At 36.2% G+C, this 22,119-nt stretch overlaps 1 pseudogene; it reads right to left on the bottom strand.

Moving 5' to 3' along the window:
- Positions 1-5,665: 5,665 nt before the first annotated feature.
- On the bottom strand, positions 5,666-15,919 carry LOC131980942 (immunoglobulin lambda-1 light chain-like; annotated as a pseudogene).
- Between the last annotated feature and the right edge of the window lie 6,200 nt (positions 15,920-22,119).

Genomic DNA, 22,119 nt, shown 5'->3' with positions numbered 1-22,119 from the left:
GTACTGCTGCTTGCTTTCTCAGCCCAACCACCACCCAGCACCACCTGTAGGCTCCCACGGGGGATTTACTCCATCACTCCTCAACACCTCATGTAACTGATGAGGAGTGATGAGGTCGGAGCCTAGACGCCAAATCTAATCTATGTTCATTGTCCAATGAACACATTATGCATCACGTGAGTTGTCTGACTGAAATGTACTTATTTTAGTCAAATCATGATCTTTTCCAAACCTTAAATGTGACCTAAACAACATCTGACAACATTAATACAGCAGCATACAACCATTTGCTGTGCAAAGATATAAAGATAGCCTGAAGACAAAGCTCTGGGTTTACCATCCATCTATGTTCAGCCCTCACCTCTGCTCACGAGCTTTGTACGTGACAGAAAGAATGAGATCACAGATACAAGCGGCTGAGATGAGTTTCACAATCAGAATCAGAATCATTTTTGTTGCCAAGTAGATTTTGGCATAGAAGGAATTTCCTGTGATGTATTGGTGCATAAGAACAAACAAAGAAAGTACTAAAATAATAGATATACATTAAGGCAAGTACTTCAGCAACTTAAACAGAAAGTATGAAGAATAGAAAAGTCAACAAACTAAAAATATGTTTTTAAAAATGAATTATAAACAGTAATATGTGCCATTATGGAATTATTTAGATGAGGGAAGGAGCTGTGTAAATAGGAGCGTGCAAGTATACAGAATTCATGTCTCCAATGTGTGATATCAGGTCAGGTGGCTGTCCACGTTAATGTAACATATAGAGGGTGCAGGGGGAGAGTCAGTGGGGGTCTCTGGCCTTGTTGATGAGGGAAGAAACTGTTGTTATGGCGGGAGGTTTTGGTCCTCCAACAGTCTGTGTCCAGGGTGGGAGGGCTCGGCTACAGTCTTGCCTGCAGACGTACAGGTCCTGCAGGGACGGCAGATTGCAGCGATCACCTTCTCTGCAGAGGGAACGATACGCTGCAGTCTGCCCTCGTCCCTGGCAGTGGCAGCAGTGTACCAGATGGTGATGGAGGAGGTGAGGAGGGACTCCATCATGGCAGCGTAGAAGTGCTCCATCATCCTCTTTGGCAGGTTGAATTTCTTCAACTGCTGCAGGAAGAACATCCTCTGTTGTGCTTTCTTGATGAGCTCCCACTTCAGGTCCTGGTGATGATGGAGCCCAGGAAGCAGAATGACTCCACAGTGGTGACTGGGGAGTCCCACAGGGTGATGGGGGCAGGTGAGGCTGGGCTCTTCCTGAAGTCCACCATCATCTCCACTGTCCTTAGAGCAGTAGTTCTCAACCTTTTTGAGTCGCGACCCCCAATTTAACATGCATGTTGTCCGCGACCCCCGCTCACTGAACACAATCTCACACGCACAGTTCAGATCACCGAAAAAAAGAAACAAAATGGCCAAAAAAAGGAAACAAAATGACCAAAAAGACACAAAATTACCAAAAAAGACACAAAATTACCCAAAAAAGAAACAAAATCACCCAAAAAAAGACACAAAATGACAAAAAAAAGACACAAAATGACCAAAGAAAGGAAACAAAATGACCAAAAAAAGACACAAGTTGACCACAAAATGACCAAAAAAAGACATTAAGTGACCAAAAAGACTAAAACACATTCACACATTAACACAGTGGAGACAGAGCTGACTTCCAAAATGATGTGGAGACCCCCAGAAATCATCTCACAACCCCAATTGGGGTCCCGACCCCAAGGTTGAGAATACCTGCCTTAGAGCACGGAGCTCCAAGTGGTTCTCACTGCACCAGGTCACCAGATGGAGGATCTCCCACCTGTAGGCCCACTCATCCCCACCACAGATGAGTCCAATGAGGGTGGTGTCGTCCGCCAACTTCAGGAGCTTGATGGATGGTGAGTGGAGGTGCAGCTGTTGGTGTACAGGGAGAAGAGCAGAGGAGAAAGAACGCAGCCTTGAGGGGATCCAGTGCTGATGGTCCAGGAATCAGAGACAAGTTTCCCCAGACTCACATGCCTCCTGTCAGACAGGAAGTCTGTCATCCACCTGCAGGTGGAGTCAGGAGTCAGCTGTGTGTGTGTGTGTGTGTGTGTGTGTGTGTGTGTGTGTTTGTGGGGGGGTTAAGTGTTGCATCTCTGTTTTTATATTCTGTACAGCACTTTGTGTTGCATTCATTGTATGAAAAGTGCTTTATAAATAAAGTTTGATTTGATTTGATTTGACACAACCCCCTCTGATGTTTACAGAGCCATGCCATTTGAAAATGAATGTTTGTCTTGCTTGCACAGAAACCAGGCCATTACTAACTAACACATTAATTTAGGGTCGACTACAATAACTCACATACAGTTTACTTGAAACTGACCTTTTAACAGACACACAGAATCAAAGTTAGCATGGTCATTTAGTTCTCCAGAGACAGAAGACTGTCCGCCATTTTGATTTTACCTGCAGCTTTGTCTACCCAAACCTAACAACACACACACACACACACACAAGCATAAACATCACATGCTCTCAATTTCACACTGTAAATAATCTGTTAGATTAGATTTTGTGTAAACCTGACAGAAATAAACAGGTAAAGTGTAAATACATTTTACTGAACAAGAGTAGTGGAATAACTGGATTTATATTAGTTATGATTAACATGGGGTGGACAAAATAACAGAAACCCCAGTTACTGAAAGACACTTTGTGAAAGAGGATGATTTAAGAAAATATATAACAGAGGTACAGCGTGAAGAAATCAGTGTTATGGAGAATATTTTAACAGATTATTTTAATAATTCATTGATATGGAGGATGACCTTTTTTTCCCTTTGTTTTACTTTTTGACATAATAGTAGTTATAGTAGCAGAAGTATTACATGGAACTATAGAAACAAAACTGAATTAAGAAATAAAATAACTAATGATTTATTGTGTTTCAGCTTGTCTTAACACAAGAGATTTTTGAATGGAGTCTGGTTTGTGATCTTGTGCTGATGTTAAATGTTAAAACAGTCGACAAATTCAAAATAAGCACTTTATGTCCTTTATGTAACCTTTATTAAGAAACTTTTCTCAATCAAATAAATGTAATACATCTGGAATATGTTGTAGTGTGAAATCATCATCATCATCATGTGGGTACCTGCACTTCCTGTGACTAACCACAGGGTGGCGCTCTCTGTCTGTGATAAAGTTCAGTTTGTATCACACAGCCATGTTGTTAGAGCTTATTTATGGCTGTGACTCCTTTCCTGTGTGTTTTGCTTTACTTTTTAAGAATGACTATTTTAATATACATGCTGTCCATTTAATGTTGTACATCTACGAGTGATATGCCAACCACTTCTAATCAAATATATTAAATATAAATATGGTAATTTGGTGATAATTATTAACTTAATTATCACTCAGAGATAATTGATAGTTTAGTAACTTTATGAGACTGATTTAGGTGAATTGGCTCTTTTCTCTGTTTTACAGAGTCATATTTAATATAAATTATATTTTTTTAGTATAATTATTAATAATTGTGAAAAGCACTTTTGAACCATGAGACCCACACAAGTGTTGCTCAGGTTGGAGGCAGATGAAAACCCCAACAGTGTGCACAGCAGCAGATATGAATCTGTTCTCAGTGGTTATTAAGGCTCATAAAACAAACTGTTGGCAGCGAATCAACACTTCCTTTCCTGCAGCCGACGGGCTGTGTGGGTTTCTGCTCTGCAGCCTTTCTCACGTTAATAACACAATGACAGTTACAACCGTCCACTCTGGTTAAATAATCGTTAGTGGAAGTTCAGTTAGATTTCAGCACTCAGTACTCACTGTCTCAGGAACAGGAACTTAATGACAGAAATAAACCATTAATGCTGTATTCCATAACATGGTACAATTACCTCTAAAATAACTGCAAGAGTTTTTATCACACTGTAAAATAAAGTATAGTAGCATACTGATATTTATTGTTTAATAAATTATGGGACTGAAATCATACAATAATTTATTTTACAATGCTAATCTATAACCTACAGTATATAATATTTTTTTTATTCCAATAAAACACTTTTATTTAACTCCTCATGTAAAGTGACGAGAAGTAAAACACTCAACTGCACAAAAACTGTTGTATTAACACAGTAAACATTAGATTATAATTTCTCAAGTATTATTCTTCACTAATCACAAATGACATATTTATCACTACAAAGAGTGTGTAACAACAAGAAAAAGACTGAAGGAGATCAGAGTTCGATTCACTCTGGAAATCCCCTGAAAAACCAGGACCAGAAATAGATCAGAACAGCAAGTGCAAGTTCAACTTGTTCTGGGGGGAATTGCTTTTTAGAAACTGCTAATTTTAGAAAATAATGTTGAGACTAACCAGATAGTAGCAGGGAAGATTAGAGTTATATAAACTGATGCAAAATGTTACATTTATAGTTTATTCTGGTTTAAACTATTTGAGAATAAACTCTTAACTGTTATCTCAGTGGAACCTCCAACATAATTAGATAATTAACTGTGTAATTTGAACAACGCAGTAATAATTAGACAGATGAATAATACTTCCATACCACAATATAAACAGACATAAAGCAATAAAGCCAGTAATCTCATTGGGCCGTACTGTTTCATTCATATTCACACATTTGGAAATATTGAATTTAACAAGTGACTTTTGAGCTTTTTCCTGAAACTGCCTTATTAATTAATTAATTAAACTATGTATTTCTTGAATGTTTAAGTGTTTATTTATTTCATATAGTTTTTTTTAGATTTAATAAAAAAAGTGAAATGAAATTTCTTTGTACTTGACTATTGAGTACTTTTTTAAGTCTTTATATTTTGCTATTTTACTACTACTTATCCATAGCTCTATACATGTAGATATATAGATACTTTGTACTTTACTTAACTACAGTGAAGCCAAATTTCTTTTTAAAATAATAAAAGAGCTTTGTAACCGGGAAAAAAAGTGATAATTTAAAAAATAATTACACAGATAGTAGGAGGGAAGATTATAGTTTAAACTCTTGTTTGAGAATAAACTCTGTTGCCTTCAACTCTGTCCGTCTCCAGTGAAGTTCTTGAGGTTTTTTTTCCAGACATCAGTAGTAAATAATTTTTTAAAGACTTGTTTCAGAATATACTCTTAAGTATTGTCTCAACGAACCTCTGACATAATTAGATAATTAATTGTGTAATTTGAACAATACTATATATATCCAATAGATTCTGTTTCTGATTATTTGCTCTGAAGTTAAACTGAAATACATCAAAACAAGGAGGTTTCAAAAACAGACACACCGTGATTTTTCACTTTATTGAGAATGTTTCACTCAAAGAATTTGACAAACTTGATGAAAATGAATCAAAGAAACAGAAAATACTAAACAATAACATGTCTACAAGAAGCTAATGATTGAGATCAAATCTCTATTATTATACAGGTCGCAATTCAAAGTGGAAATTAACTAAAATATCAAAACAACAACAGACAAAATGTACACTTAGTAACTACATATATATATACGTGTATATCTGCATTTATATTTTTAGGATGACTGTATCTTCCTTTAACAGAACAACCAAAACACGTCATCATTGATATTTGTGAATACTGATCAGCGTGATGAATGAGATGAATTGATGAGATTTGATGGTGAGAAAAGGCAGAAAACAGTCAGTCAGCATGTGTGCAGTTGGTGGACGGTCCCTTGTTTCTGATGATCATCAGCAGAGAGAGTCCACAGCAGAACACCAGACTCTTCACTATCAGCCCTGTGTACAGCAGGCAGAGCAGCTTCACCCTGCACTGAGACTGGAAGGACCCTGACACACACACACACACACACACACACACACACACACAGAGTCACACAGTGTGTAAATGTCATCAGAACATCATCAGATTTTCATCAGTATAACTTGGACTTTTCCAGACGGGACAAGCAGCTTTACATGAAGACAGGGGTCGGCTACACTTTGAATGAAAGCTCAAAGGTCCTTATTGAAGACAACAAGTCAGGGCCCCAGCCAGCTTTTGAGCTATACGGAGCCAGGACAGAGACTTTAAATGTTGGCATTGAAAAGCAAAGTGAAAAAGGAAAGATTGTGATTGAAGGAGAGGCAGCAGGTGATCTTACAGTCAGCTTGCTGCAGAGCTAGCAGGTCTGCTGGCTCTCTCTCTGGAGGACAGGAGGCTGCTGGAGCTGGAACCTCTGAAACAGAAAAGGAGTGAAATGTTTGGAGTTGCAGTGAGAAATGTCAGTCCTCTGCTCCTCTGCTCTCTTTGACAGCGTCTCCACATGAAGCTGAATCACTGCTGAACACAGTCAGCGAGCCTTCATTACCTTGTTCTGTTGGGGCCTCCACTTGGCCCCCCTCGTGCTGGACGTAGCAGCGGTATTTATACGTGCTGCTCTCTTGCTGACGGAGCAGCAAGATGGCGGCGGTGTGTCCCGACTCTCTGAGCTCCAGCTGCTCTCCCTCAGCAGGGGGCAGATCCTCCAGAGGACCGTTCTCCTTTCGTCTTTTCCAGGAGAAGCGGACCAGAGGGGGAAACATGGCTGAGGCCAGACACAGCAGGGAGCTCTTCCCCTCCAGGTGGGCTCTGGGTGCTGCTGGGTACACGCTCACCATGGGCTTCACTACCTGCTCACCTGAAGTTTGACAGCAGCAACAAGCAGCACAGACACACATTGACACAGTCAACAGCAGCTTACAGCACTGCACTGCATTCAGTGTGATCCTGGAAACTACATGGACTCTGATCACTAAACTACTCATCAATACAGCACAAAGTTCACTACATATACTGTATTCACCTTCATATGAAACACACTCAGCATCTAATGTCAGCATGGATTATATGGGGACACAAGATCACATCTTTCATTTCACATTATCATTCGTTTTTCTTACCTATAGAAATTCATTTCATATAATGATGACTTGTACCTTCATATAATGGAAATGTCTTTTTATATATCACACATTTTAAATAAAGCACATATTTACCTTCATGTCAAATATTATTTTCATGTTAGGGAACACAATATATTGAATGTTGACGCTCCAGTCCAGTGTCTACTTATTGAGTGGCGAGGCTCCCAGTTACTGCTTTTTGTTAGTGTCCTTGAAGGAGCCACAGGATGGCGGCTTTGCTTTAACTCTGTGTTCATTCACTCACATTGACATTACTGATGTTACTGACTGACACACTCCACATTTGGACTGATTTCTTTACTTTATCACAATAAATCTCCTTTAATTTATCATCATTCTCTGTGTCCATTCCCGTTTTTGTCATGGCCCAGGAGTCGGGTTATGACTAAATGGGGGCTCGTCTGGGATATAAACCAAATATTTACCACAATAAACCTTTTATAATTCATATAGGAACAAATCAAGACACAAATCATTTTATGACTTTTTTCATTGCAATTTCAACTTCCTGCAAAAATTTTTGATTCTGTCAAATGTGAATAAAAATGTCCACTTAATAAAATAAATAAATTAAATATGATATTACAATATCATAATAATATAATATATTATAATATCATGATAATATAATATATGATATTATCATAATAATATAATTTAATATAAAGTTTGCATGATGTGTAAAACATAATTAAAAATACATTTTCATCAAATTCCAAAATCGCTTTGTCCGTATTTCCATTTGAACATTAAATATATTTTCTTTGTCCAGTTTTTAATTGAATATATTTCAGAAAGGATCTGAAAATGATCTCATTCTCTTTTTTTTTTCAACTTAGAAAATGTCCACATTTTTCAGTGTCAGGTTTAAAATATATTTTTGATATTATTATTATGATAACATAATATAAAACAATGTAATATAGCATAATGTAATATAAAATAATACAATATAATATAATATAATATAATATAATATAACATAATATAATGTAATATAATATATTATGATCACATAATATAGCATAATGTAATATAAAACAATATAATATAATAAAAAGACGGTCTTGATCCTTTAGGATGAAGTCAAATATTATATTATTGTAAAAGTGTAAAACAAATTTTCTTCATCATTTTCTACACATGATTATAACTTACATATTCAATTAAATGCAATTGTCATTTTAATGATCTCAATAATTTTGTATTTTTAAACTATGAATTCTTACCATTTCTATATGTTATATATTTTATTATATTTGGCACAAACTGTTTTCTTGCAATTTTAACTTCCTGCAACAATGTTTGATTCTGTCAAATGTGAATAAAAGCTGCCAAATAATACAATATAATCTAAAATTAAATAAAATATATAATATGAGCTAATATATTTTGATGTTATATAATATTTTATATGTTAAAATATAATATAATGTAATATAATGCAATATATTATAATAAAATATAATGTAATATAATATAATATAATATAATATAATATCAGCAGGTTGGGGCAGATTACTCTGAAATGGATTCATCTGCTGAACAGAAATTTCACGGCAGTTTTTTTCATCATAGTAACTTGATCCACTGGATTACAAAAATATGTAATCAGTTTACTTTTTATTTGCACTTTATACTATGAAATCGAAACTTTGATACAAAAAAAAAACTTTCTGCATCTTCCAAATTGAATAAAAACAGTATTGAACATGAAAAAAGGACCCTGAGTTAATCAAAAATTAAATGACCATATAAATAACATGACAGAATTAAACATGAGCTCATATAATATAATACAGCAACTAAATTTGTGTTAAAATTATTTACACGTTTTCCGCTGTACACTTTACTCTATATGCTAAATAAACACATCAAAATAATAATAAATAATTATAATACGTAAAAAGTAAAACAACACATAATATTGATCTATACTTTCCTAAAGGTTTTATAAGTTATTATATATAATTTATAATTATTTTGTCTTTTGACACAAAGATAAAAGTGTGTGCCTTTAGATATCATCCTGTATCACATATAGAAATGACTCATTAATCTCCATATGTTCTATTTACTTGACATATCATATTCAGTATGATAAATATTTCTTTAGGACATGTTTATCATCATATAAAACACAATTGTAGTGATAGTTATAGTGTGTTGTTTAATAAAAACAAGAGACGCTGCTGAATTACTGAGAGGATCAAATACTGTATATTTGTAACATTTCCAAGATCAAACTTTTTCTCTGTGAATCAGTTTAATCTCCTGCAGAAATAAAGAATAACTTGAGTTGTGCTGTGAGATTAAAACATATTTTCAGGAATTATGAAGCTTTTTTTATGTAACAATAGCTGCATGGCTGCAAGAATTCTCTACTAATGATGAAAAAAGTCACAAGCTGCAGAAACTCATAAAACACATTTTCAATAAAGCAACTGAAGGAAAAAGAAAGTTTATTCTTACCTACAAACAGTTTAGTTCCAGAGCCAAAGATGTCGTACTGTTTGTCCTCTTCGCCTGGCACAGTGAAAAAGACTGGTACAAAAACCTGTCTGCTGCTGAATGTGTCAGCTGAGGTGAACCAGTCCACATTATGAAGCAGTATCATATTTCAGCTCCATGATGTGTTTCTCTAATGTTCATATTAACATGACTGTCTCTTCTTTTATGTCCTTTTTAGACACATTAGCAGAGTGTCTCCGTGGGTCGTTGGTTCAGACGTTCATGTTCCTCAGAGGATGAACCCTACTGACTTTGGTCAGTTTTTATCAAACACCATCATCAGCTCACGTCTTTAAATTGTCCATTACTTTGATTTATGACGTGTGTGCGTCCAATGACAGGACGCTGGGCCACACAGCCAGTGTGTGTTGCTCTGTAGTCTTGTTTTGATTTGAAGGAGAAAGAGTTGTGATCCTCCTACTTTTTAAATCAGGTCAACACATGAGACCAGAGTTACCAACTTATCACCGCAATAAAACACTTTGGACTTCTACGACGCCGTCACTACACCCATAGAGGCTCCCGTCCCATCTCTCTGGACCGACTACAGCTGCTGCACTTCCTCATTCTGTCACCACAACAACTCACCACGTCATCAGGAGAACCACCACGTGAATGCCTTCAACCTTCGCCCAGTACCCACTTCCTCCATGCAAACTTCAAAACAAAAGCCTCTGAAAAAAGCTTTGTTCAACACAAGATCCCTCAACAATAAAAGCCTCATCTTAAATGAATTCATCAGTGACAAACAACTAGACTTCCTCTGTCTGACTGAAACCTGGCAAAAACCCATGGAATATTTCACACTAAACCAAACCTTCCCTGCTGGATATTCATACATGGACATCCCTCGCTCTAAGGGCCGAGGAGGAGGAAAACACCACCAAGACCTCAACCCTCGGCCACTCTCCATCATTGCTGCACCATCTTTTGAACATCTGGCATTTAAACTCCCCGGTCCAAAACCTCATCATTGCTATTATCTGCCGTCCACCCAAACCCAACCCAACCTTTCTGTCAGATTTTTAGAATTCTTCACACAAATGTCTTCAGTCTCCCCATCTGTCCTCCTCCTAGGAGACTTTAACATCCACACTGACTCTCCTGACTGTAACAGCACAACAGACTTTTTTTTAGATTAGATTACATTGAACTTTATTGTTACTGAACAAAGTAACAGCTACTTGGACAACAAAATGCAAAATATAGGCCACCTACAGTAATGCCAATAAATTAGAATAGGAGTATGAGTTGTTCCTGTTTTGCTCGCCACTATTCACTATATATCAATTTATTGTTGTTGTTTTCTCACCTGGTTCTTCCTGCGTGCTCTCCCTTTCCCTTTCTCCTTCTCTATCTTTCTCTCTTTCCCTTGGCAGAGACAATCATACACAAATATATTGTAGCAGACCATTTCCTACATAAGTAATTTGATACAACATGCAGATAGCTGGTTTATATTATCTGTTACTTTAGCTTAACACTCTTCAGAAGAAGAAAAAACAAGACAGAGATCATTATGGACTGTCCCTAGTCTCTCACCTGAATCTGTCTTTTTTCTTTTAAAGAACTGTCGTATGTCCATTGGTCACTGGCAGACCACACACACACACACACACACACACACACACACACACACACACAGAGAGAGAGACCGGACAGTAAAAGCTTGTTAAATTAAATAAATTGTTAAAAAAATTTAGAATCTCTATTTATTACTATTTTTTTCTTGCAACAATGACAATGGAAAATATTTAGTCAATCGAAGATCAAATTTTTTGTTTATAACATGGTAAAATGAACAAATTTCAGGCTGGGAGACAAAACATTCTGTTCTACATTTTACATAAATAATTTTATATAAATCTGTTCCACATTTTATATTGACTGTGACCTGCGACTGACCTGAGAAACCATTTGCATTTATGTATTGTGATTATTGTTTTGGATGGTTCTATCTGACTGTTTTCTGTCTTCATTACTGATGAATTGCCTGCAAACAGCTTTGGGAGATAGCTCAGGTTATCTCACATAACAGTTCTCTGTTGTTGTCTTCAGATGGCCAAGTCTGATGAACCAATCACTGAAGATCTACCAGTAGGGATCCTGTTGATCAGTGCAGATTCAACAGATGCAACATTCTTCTGCCCAGAGAAGACTGCAATTGTACTTGAGGGTAACATAGTTATGGAATTTTCCAAAATGGCTGAGGCATTTGTCACACTTTTTGCACTTTTTTATGCCTTGCATCTAAGTTACCCAAACGGCACGTCAAACACGTTTGACTTCATCCAGAAAGTACTTATGGGCCTGGATGATGGGAAGTTGAGGCCTCGGGTGCTGACCCTTAAAAATGACTTGCTGATTGTGGAGGGATCCTAATATGTAAACAAAGTTCACAACATTGCTCAGGCCCGGTTTTAGTTGTGTTATTGAATGTACTATGTACATTTAGGTTGTAACATTTGTACACACAGTTTTATGGAAATGTCTAAAAGTGTCTGAATAATGTGTAATGTGTGACAGAGGATTTCATTCATATTGTCACAAAGTGATTGTTTTTGGGGGTTTTTTAAAGGCAGTTTTTTAAGTTTTGGAAGATGTAATGGATACATTTTGGATGCCAAAGTTGGATAACGTTTATGGAAGTGTTTAAAGTATTGAAGTAAATAGGGTTCAGCAAAATATTAAGAGTTGAGCATGGAAAATAAAAAGGGTTTTTTTTCCATTTAAAACACATAAAAAAAACAGGTCATAGGACAAACATTGTTTTGAGGTCCTGGACTGTGTTTTAAATAATGCTTGCATTTTTAATGTTACCGTTTGGCAGCTGTTTTTGATAAGTCCTTATGTAACAAAGTGATTAGGAGTCCTCAAGTCTTCTTGCAAGGCCCTTGTACTATTTTTGGAATGTATTCTTCCATTTGCGACACTGTTTAATTGTGGTTACTCAATAAATTTGGTCTGGCATTTCAAATGTTATATATTTTTTTCTATTCAAAACATATGTATTTGGGGCTTTTTAGTTAAAGCTACTTAAAACATTTTTTGAAACTGATTACAGAAAATGTTTCAAGGTAAACTAACTTGCAGTTTTGCTTTTAAATTAAGTAATGTTTTTAATTATATAGGAGTTTTTGTGCATTGTTAATTAAACTTAAAACAGTTAAGTACATATTAAGTGAATCATTTCTTACAGACAACTTACATTTTTTATGTTAAAGGTAATAAAAATATTTAAGGAAGCCATACTTAATTCTATTCTTACTGTGAAAACAAAATACCAAGTAAAAAGTACTTAAACAAGAATGTTTGTGTAACTTAAAAAATGTAGTTAGTGCCACTTAAAATAATTTAATTAAAGCTACTTAATTTAAAATGTCAATATAACACACAAAGTTGAGTAAGTGAAACTAGAAAATTTCGATGTAATCAGTTTCACCAATTTTTTTGAGTTATATGAACTTGTCGGGTTTTACAGTGTAGGAGTTATCTTTCACACATCTCATACCTTTGTGTTATTAATAGCCTATATATAGACCTACTGTGTGTGTGTGTGTGTGTGTGTGTGTGTGTGTAGTATATACTACTACGTCTGCATGAATGTAATGTGATTATTATTGTTGCAAAGTCTGGTTCAGGTTAAATCCTCTGTAAAACATGAATAAATACAGCAAAGAAAAACATTTAACTATTTTTTATTGTCTACTTTGACAGTAAGACACAACTGAAAAATATCAAATATGAACTAGGAATAAATAACAATTCATTTAAAAAGCCAGAGTGAGTGTTTTCACACATACTGGTATTATACAGTGATTATGTCGTTTGTTTTCACTCTGGTCCAAATGCCCTGACAGGGAGTCATGTTTCCATGACGACGGACCAGAAAAAGACTCGTGTGACGTCAAATTATGTCTCTAAAGTAACGATGAACTTTAACAACAGAGACACAAGTACGCACTTCACAGGTACACAGTTAATTTGTGGCACTGCTCCTTTTGTTTAATAAACGGACCGCTCCAGTTTGACTGTAGCTGCGCTAATGGCGCTAACGAAGCTAACCGGGCTAACTAACTGTAAAACGGTGCCTGGACTCCAGTACTCTCCGATATGGTATCTGAATGTGAACAACTCCAGGTAAAAGGAAAGAAGTATGAGACAGAGCTGGAGCAACTTACTTAGTTGATTCTCAACACGACAACTAAAGGATTCTCACTCTGCGTGTGTCGCTGGATGCCGGTCGGCCAGCGGAGCGGTGCAGAGGGAGCGGCTGAGAGGAGGATGATACCATTTGCTAAGCGGGGGTGTTTTCATTTTCATCCTTAACATTTACATTTAAACCACAAACTACAGAGTTTGTTTTGGACATCATTTAAGTTTGTCAAAGACGAACAAAAATTTTAGAATAACAACATTTCTTACTCCAAGTTTTAGGGGTGCTGAGCCCATGATTATTATTATTATTATAATTATTACTGTTATTATTATTATTATCATCATCATCATTATTATTATTGTTATAATTATTATTATTATTATTATTATTATTATCATTATTATTATTATAATATTATTATCCTCCTACTTTTTAAATCAGGTCAACACATGAGACCAGAGTTACTGTTCACACAAACAAACACTGAACAACTCAAACTATACTTTAGGACAAATATTGTAAACACTCAAATATTTCTGTTGACCTGAAGGTCAAAAATATGAAGCCAGAATGAACCTTATTGCTTGAAAAGGTTTGTTGCCAAGTGAAATCTAAAAGTGATCTCAGTGTTTGGATGTATGTATATAGGCTTTGACATTAATATCATTATTCTTTGTTTTCAAACCTTCAAATATCTTGTATATTAATATTTCGTCACATACGCTCATGAGACATTTCTCTGTTGATTAGCAGTTAAAATGACATCTTAAAACTTGTATAAATATGAGGATTCATCCTCTGGGGACCATCAACATCCACTGTAGATGTGATAGAAATCAGGCCAACAGTTCTCTTGTTCTGGATCAAAGTTTTGTTTGGATGTAAAGACGGAGCCAAAGGTCCCACTGCTCACAGAGAAAAACCTTCATTCAATCCAAATACATTTACCAAATCTCTGTTGAGGGGGAACTGTCACAAATCCTACAATTCACTTGTATCATTTACTGAAGTGAAATGATCTGCTCAAATCTGTTCCAACATGTGATGGAAGAAAGCTTTTATTGTGAAGGAGCCACAGGAAGCAGGTCAGCATTGTGAGGAGGAGCGGACTTTATTCCTGCAGCAGGTCAAAGCAGAGGATTTTAATCTTTATCAAAATGCTGAAGCTTGTTTTTGTTTCATCATGTTTTTAATGACAAACTGCTTTTCAAACAAGACTTCTTGATGTTTTTTACTCAGTTTATTTGTAATATTCATTTGACTCTTTTCTCTTTCACTTCTTTTATCTTTGTGTCTCTGTGTTGCTAGTTTGTCCTCACTGTGTGGAACAACAATAAACCTGCTGGAATATCTGATAAAAATATGAATAAATATCATATCAAATAAATCCTGACAGCAGTAAAGAAAATAAATCCCTCAGTTCAGTGTGTTTGTGACTCTGGCTGAGATGGAGGTGAAATATGTGAACCTGGGCTGTGGTTTACTGCTCTCTTCCTGTCACAGACACTGTTTGACATCTGTTCATCTGGAGGTTTTTGTACAGGCTGCAGGGATATTTTATCACTGTGGGGAACAATACAGCAGCAGTAGTAGGTGGCTGAATGAGTTAGTTTAACGCTCTGGATCTGCAACTCACAGCCGTTCTGTTTATTCACAGCTGAGAAATCATCTTTCTGAGGATGATTGTAACCTTTACGTATTTCACCATCATGCCTGTCAATCCGCAGAATCTGTGTGAATGTTTCTGTGTCTCTCTTCTGGTACCACCGTACACCAGTGCTATTACACTGTTCAGTGCCTCGACAGCTGAAGGAGACTCTTTCACCAACTCTCCTGGTCCATGTTAAATCCTCCTGAAGCAGCTGTGTTGCCATGGCAGCCAGCGCTGTGTGGAGACAGACAGGTAGATGAAGGTGAGTGTGACAGTGTTTGTTAAAGGTGGAGTTTGTTGGCTCCTGATTGGCTGGAAACACTCACCTGAGCACAGACAGCACAGAGCAGCAGCTGGGAGGAAAAGCATTTTGTGCAGCGGTGTTTCCTCTGGTGAACCTGGGGAGAAGTGGCGCTCTGATGCAGCTGAGGCCAAACAAGGAGGAGCTGCGAGATCAGACGAGGGCCACGTGGTTTCTAACAGGTCCTCAGACCTCCCATCAGCCCCTGTGGTGGAGAGATAAGGCTGCTTCAAAGCACCTCACTTTCCTGTGTCTTCACACTAATATTAAACAGAGTCTTCAGCTGTTTTAAAGTCTCTGCATTAGCTGCCTGTTTGCTTCACAATTGATTTTAAAGTCCTTTTGATTGTTTATAAAGCTCTTCATGTTTTATGTCCTATTTATTTCTCAGAGTTGCTTTTAGCGTATGAACCCTGTAGAACCCTCAGGTCTTCTGCTCGTGGCCTTTTAATAATCCCTAAAGTCAGAACCAAAACCCACCATGAGGCGTCCTTTTCTTACTATCGTCCACGCCTCTGGAACAGCCTTCCTGAAGACCTGAGGGCAGCAGAGAATGGAGAGATTTTTAAAAGGAAACTCAACATCTCCTTAGTTTCATCTATTTATTTACTGTCTTTTACTGTTTTAGTCTGGCTTTTAATAGAGCTTAATTTATTTGTTTGCAGTCTAATTATTTACTGTATTTAATTTTTTAATTTAATTTAATTATTTTGTATTCGTCATTTTTTTCATATTTCTTAATTATGTTTTATGATGGTAATAATAATAATAATAATAATAATAAAAACAATTGTTCTTATAATTTTTATTATTTTATTGTTGTTATTTTTAATCATTATTTATATTTTTTGAATAACTATTTTCTGTTTTTTATTTATTAATATCCATTTGTTGATCAAAATATCAATCTATTTAACTATTTATTATATTCTATTGTTTGAGCTCATCTATATAATTTGATCGATAAAATTAAAATAACTCAAATATCAGCTTATTTTATGATCAAATACTTTGTGAAATTCTTTTACCAGTTTTCCCTTTAAATGTATTTCATTTCTTTTATATTTGACTTGTTTTTAATCAGGTTTTATAATGGTAATGATAATTATTGTTATTACAATTATTTTTATTATTACTGTTGTTATTTTTTATAATTACTATTACTATTTTTTGTAATTATTATTATCAATTTATTTATTTATTTATTTTCATTACTAGGATCCATTTTATTATTCACCTATTTTATCTATTTACTATTTTATTATATTCTATTGTTTGAGTTTATTTAAATAATTTGATCAATTAAATGAAAATAAGTCAAACAGCAGCTTATTTTATGATGAAATACTTTGTGAACATTCTTTGTCAGTTTCCCTTTAAATGGAATAACACTGTGAGACAAATGTCAGTCTGTTCCTTTAAGACGTTGAGGGAACAGTCATGATACATTTCATATTATTTTCACAGATTTTTCTTCTATTACGTAGGGTATAATTGTGAACAGTTGGATCATTTTCAACGTGAAAACATATTGCATCACATGTGTGACATCACATGTCTCTTTACGGTGTTAGAAAGGAGTCACAGCCATAAATACAGTTTTTTACAACCGCTATGACTCGTTTGTCAGAACGTTACAGTTTTTCTCAATTGCTAAAACACTAAACCCTATTGTCTGAACCAAATGCTCAGTTGCCTGAACCCACTGATTGAATCAATCACTCTTTTGTCAAAACCATCAGCACTTTTCACCTGTTTAGACACAACTTGCCAACACATTTTCATTGTGATGCACCGTGCTGCATAATGGTGAGCACAGGTGACAAAAGTCAAACACCATTAAAGCACAAGTGTCACCACTTGAACACAACAACTCAGAATTGATCACACTTGTGGCTGATGATGTGAGGGAACATAAAGCCAGTTCACAGAGCTGGTTGGTGAGGCCCTACAATGGATAGAAACCTGAGAGGAAGAGTTCCTGTGAGAGGAGGTCGAGGTGGTCGAGGTGGTCAGTGAAGACAAAGAACAGTAATATCTGATGAAATCAGAGCTTCTGTGATTGACCATGTTCTTGTCCATGGTATGAGCATGAGGGAGGCGGGACAAAGGTACAACCAAACATCAGTAGATTCACTGAGTCCACCAGAATCTGAAGGTTTAGAGAAGAGAACAGGTAATTACCTGTTTTGACATTATAGTGCAGTATGTAAATGTTGACAGCAATTACTGTAAGACATACTATATACTGTACCACAGTATACTGTAAGTAAATATATGTGTCAGTACATCACTGTACCAATGTACTGTAGTATTGTGATGGAGGGTTGGTCTGTTTGTAGGCCTAGTATTTCATGTATATTTTTTGCAGCATGCATTTAGTCTACAATGAACAATGAACATTTATTTCTATTTTTCTATGTCGTGTTTAGTGAATGCTCAGTAGTGTTCTTAATTTTGATTGACTTGATTGACTCGGGGCACGATTTGACAACATAGTTCAGTTTTGAGCACAGATTGAACTGTTTTGAGGTGAAAGTTTGGTTTTGCAAGAAGAATCTGAGGTTTTGTGAATGTAGCTTGAAAATTGGGTTTTGTGTTCACAGTTTATAGAAAGTGAGAGCAGCTTTCAAGAAATGTGTCTTAGCAATCGAGAAAAACTGTAAAAACTTTTTCAAAACTGTTAACGCACATCACACCTGAAACACACAATTCCCCAAACAGTTAATTTCATGCTCAAAATCACGCAGTGTAACTAAACACAGACACACACTTCCAAAATACAATAATACACTAAGACAGTTCACCAAATCTACCAAAGCACCGACACATTTAGTCAGTCACAGCACAGTGTCATAAAAAACACTGACAACTGATGGAAGAACACAAACTAAATCACTTTGCATGTGTCAAATCAACTTTTTTTCCTTTTTCTTTTACAATCAACAGATTATTGTATTGATCATACATGTAAATTAATGTTTGTGATGATGTTCTTCATTTTTCATTTGTTGGCCATAAATTTTGTTCTTTTTTTTTTGTACAACACTCAGTACAAAAAGTGAACGAGCCATGTCAGAGCAGCTTTACAGAATGTTTATGAAAGAAGAAGACAGTAAATGAGGATTTGCAGTAAAAACTTTACTGTATTGCAAATGAAAATGACTTACAGCAGAGTAAAGAGGAAAAAAACAGCATTTAGCTGTCATTGATTACTTATTAGCAAAAGCTGTGATCAATGTAATCTTCAATCCATTAGTTTTGAACATGAGGTTTTCTGTTTTGACAAACCGTGTGAAAGAAATTTGAAAATTCACCAGTTAATATCTACTGTTTTGGTCTTGAATGAGCTTGTGTGTAAAAGGAGTTAAAACTCATTTTAAACGTGTAAAATGTGTGTATTTTGTGTCAAAAGAAGAAGAATTGTGGCTGATGTTGTGGTAACTGTGTGAAGGGTTGTAAAAAACTGTATTTACGGCTGTTTGATACAAACTGAACTCTATCACAGGCAGAGAGCGCCACCCTGTGGTTAGTCACTGGAAGTGCAGGTACCCACATGATGATGATGATGATGATGATGATGATCACACACACACACACACACACACACACACACACACACACACACACACACACACAGTCACATTTAATCCACGTTTTCAGTGCAGGACTTTTACTTTTTCCAGGGTATTTACTGTCCAACAAATCCTTCACTCTGCTTCCCTCTTGTGTCTGCAACAACTCAATAATTCACTCAAAAGGCCTCGACACCTACTTCTGCTACTATAACTACTATTACATTAAAACGTCAGACAAAGACAAAAAAAGGGTCATTCTCCATATCAATTAATTATTAAAATAATCTGTTAAAATATTCTCCATAACACTGATTTCTTCACGCTGTACCTCTGTTATATATTTTCTTAAATCATCCTCTTTCACAAAGTGTCTTTCAGTAACTGGGGTTTCTGTTATTTTGTCCACCCCATGTTAATCATAACTAATATAAATCCAGTTATTCCACTACTCTTGTACAGTAAAATGTATTAACACTTTACCTCTTTATTTCTGTCAGGTTTACACAAAATCTAATCTAACAGATTATTTACAGTGTGAAATTGAGAGCATGTGATGTTTATGCTTGTGTGTGTGTGTGTGTGTGTGTGCCCCAATGTGATATAGACGGACATTTCACAAGGATACGCACCGACATTAGGAGGACCTAAGTGTATTATGCGGACTATGCGGATAGTTTGTTGTTTGTCTAACTAAAATATTTCCTCATTTTGGGCGTCAGTCCTTATGAACCACTCGACCTGATTTTGAGTGTATTCCAGTGTATTACACAGCGCCACCTGCTTCTTGTGGGGTACTGCAGTTTGATACACATTTCTGATACACACATCTGGCCCTCTGCCTTGTGATTGGCTGGTTTTGCCGGTCAATTCCAAGGTCCGTCCTATTGGCTGGTTTACGGATGTGGGCGTGGTTAAACCCCAGTCGGTCCAGACTCCTGCCATTTACTGATTAAACGACAACGTTATGGATAATGGAGTCTGTGGGCTTTTAAAAGAAGAGTTTCTGGGAGAAAAGGTAAGAATATTTGAAATTACACCTTATTTCTGCTTGAATATTAAGTTGCTCTGTATATTATAGAAAAATTCCACACAGTGAGATAGCACTTGTCTTTCTGGAAAGAGAAGCAAGGTGAGATGAAGTTCTGATGGCATACCTTTTTATTTTATTGCCATTGTCAAGCCAGAGTTGCTTGTTTATAGTCCATGTGGTGAGCTAGCTAGATGCTAACAGGCTGCCCTGCTGCCGGCTGTTAACGAGCTCGTTAAGGAGCTCCTGTGCTTGTTTTTACTCCATGTATGAAGAGAGAGATTGTGCAGTGGTAAAGTTATTTAGTTTATTTCATTAAACTAACTGAGGCATTAAAGCTAATGGAGCATCATGTTGATATGAAGGCTTAAACAACTGTACACAGATCAGACTATGATTTCTTGTTGAATTGGTTGATTCATTTCTTGACTGAAAAGGCTGTGATGGAGTTTTCTCCTTTATTTCACTTTTTTTTTTAAATCAGTCTGACTTGGCCTAATTAGTTGCTTGTTATAATAAAATAACTATAAAACAATAAAAAAAACTAATCTCATGTAAGAATCTAAACCCTGATAATATCCCAAAACAATGTGACCATTACTGTCACATTACACAGTAAATATTCAAGTAGGCTAATGTTGGTAACCTGCTATAATTGTTAAGTTACACATATATTAAAGTTTCTGGCTGTTTCAAAAACATTTATTTATTTATTCATTTAGGGTTGATCTCAGGCAGCAGTGGGAGTAAGAAAAGGTTAAAGAAAGTCACCTCCATGTTTGAGGATGTCATTTATAAACTGAGTCCTCTGATCTCTGTCAGAGTGACTTTTAACTAAACACACAATGAACTTAAAGAAGCAGGAATCAGTCACAACTCTAACTTGTGTGAAAAAATGTATTAGAGATAAATCAGTTAAAATGTGCTCAGTCTCTGTTTTTTACTGCTGGGCATCACTTTATACCTGCACTAATTAAACAGGTATAAAACATGTATGAAGAGTTATTAATAGCATGAATGTGATCAGTATGCATGTGTCTCTACAGGCCTGTGTGCTGGACGTCAGTACCATGTCTTTTATGAAGAGAAGAACTTTACTGAAGCACAAAGTTACTGCAGAGAGAAATACACAGACCTGGCCACTGTAGACAGCATGGAGGATGTGGAGACCCTGAACACAACGGCAGAAACAGCAGGAGTTTCCTCTGTGACTTCACTTTCCTCTTTCTCTCCTTTCAAAGCTGTTTTTGACATCATGTCAGTGACACGTGGCTTTAAAGTTTTACAGTCTGAGCCGTGATACTTCAGAGGAACTTTTTCATGTTTTTTTTACTCTGAAGGAGGACGAAGGATTTAGTTCCATTGAACGTGTATTATAAGAGATCTCTTAATGTCCAGTATAAACAGCAGCAATTATTACAGGAAGCACAACCTGTTTCACTGTTCATATGGACACATGAATATTATTATTAATGCAAATATGTGTTTCGGCTGGCCTGGATCGGGCTGTACGATGACGATGTCATGAGCTGGAAGTGGTCACTGTCAGACACAAGTTTCTACAAAGACGGAGAGGAGGAGTTCAGAGGATGGAGTCGTGGACAAGCAGACAATGTAGGAGGTGATCAACAGTGCACAGTGCTGAATAAGAATGGACCATGGTACGATGTCAGATGCACAGAGAAGAAACAGGCGGTCTGCTGTGATGTCAGAGGGGAGAATATTGATGAGTGAAGGTAAAACAGAGCAGTTGAGCTTGTTGACCTCTCCCCTTCTCTGCTGCTCTTTGCCTCTCTGTCTTCACTTACATGAAGCTCATTTAAAGCAGATGGACTTTGTGAGTCCTGCCTTCATTGATATAAATATATAAAGGTTTATATAAAGAGCTCCATCATTAACAGCTTTATCCCACCTCACTGTCTCAGTCAACAGGGCTGCAAGAGAAGGAGTTGATATGCACAC

Source organism: Centropristis striata, chromosome 11 (assembly GCF_030273125.1).
Source record: "Centropristis striata isolate RG_2023a ecotype Rhode Island chromosome 11, C.striata_1.0, whole genome shotgun sequence".
Taxonomy (NCBI): Eukaryota; Metazoa; Chordata; class Actinopteri; order Perciformes; family Serranidae; genus Centropristis; species Centropristis striata.
This window is presented reverse-complemented; position numbering and strand designations above follow the sequence as displayed.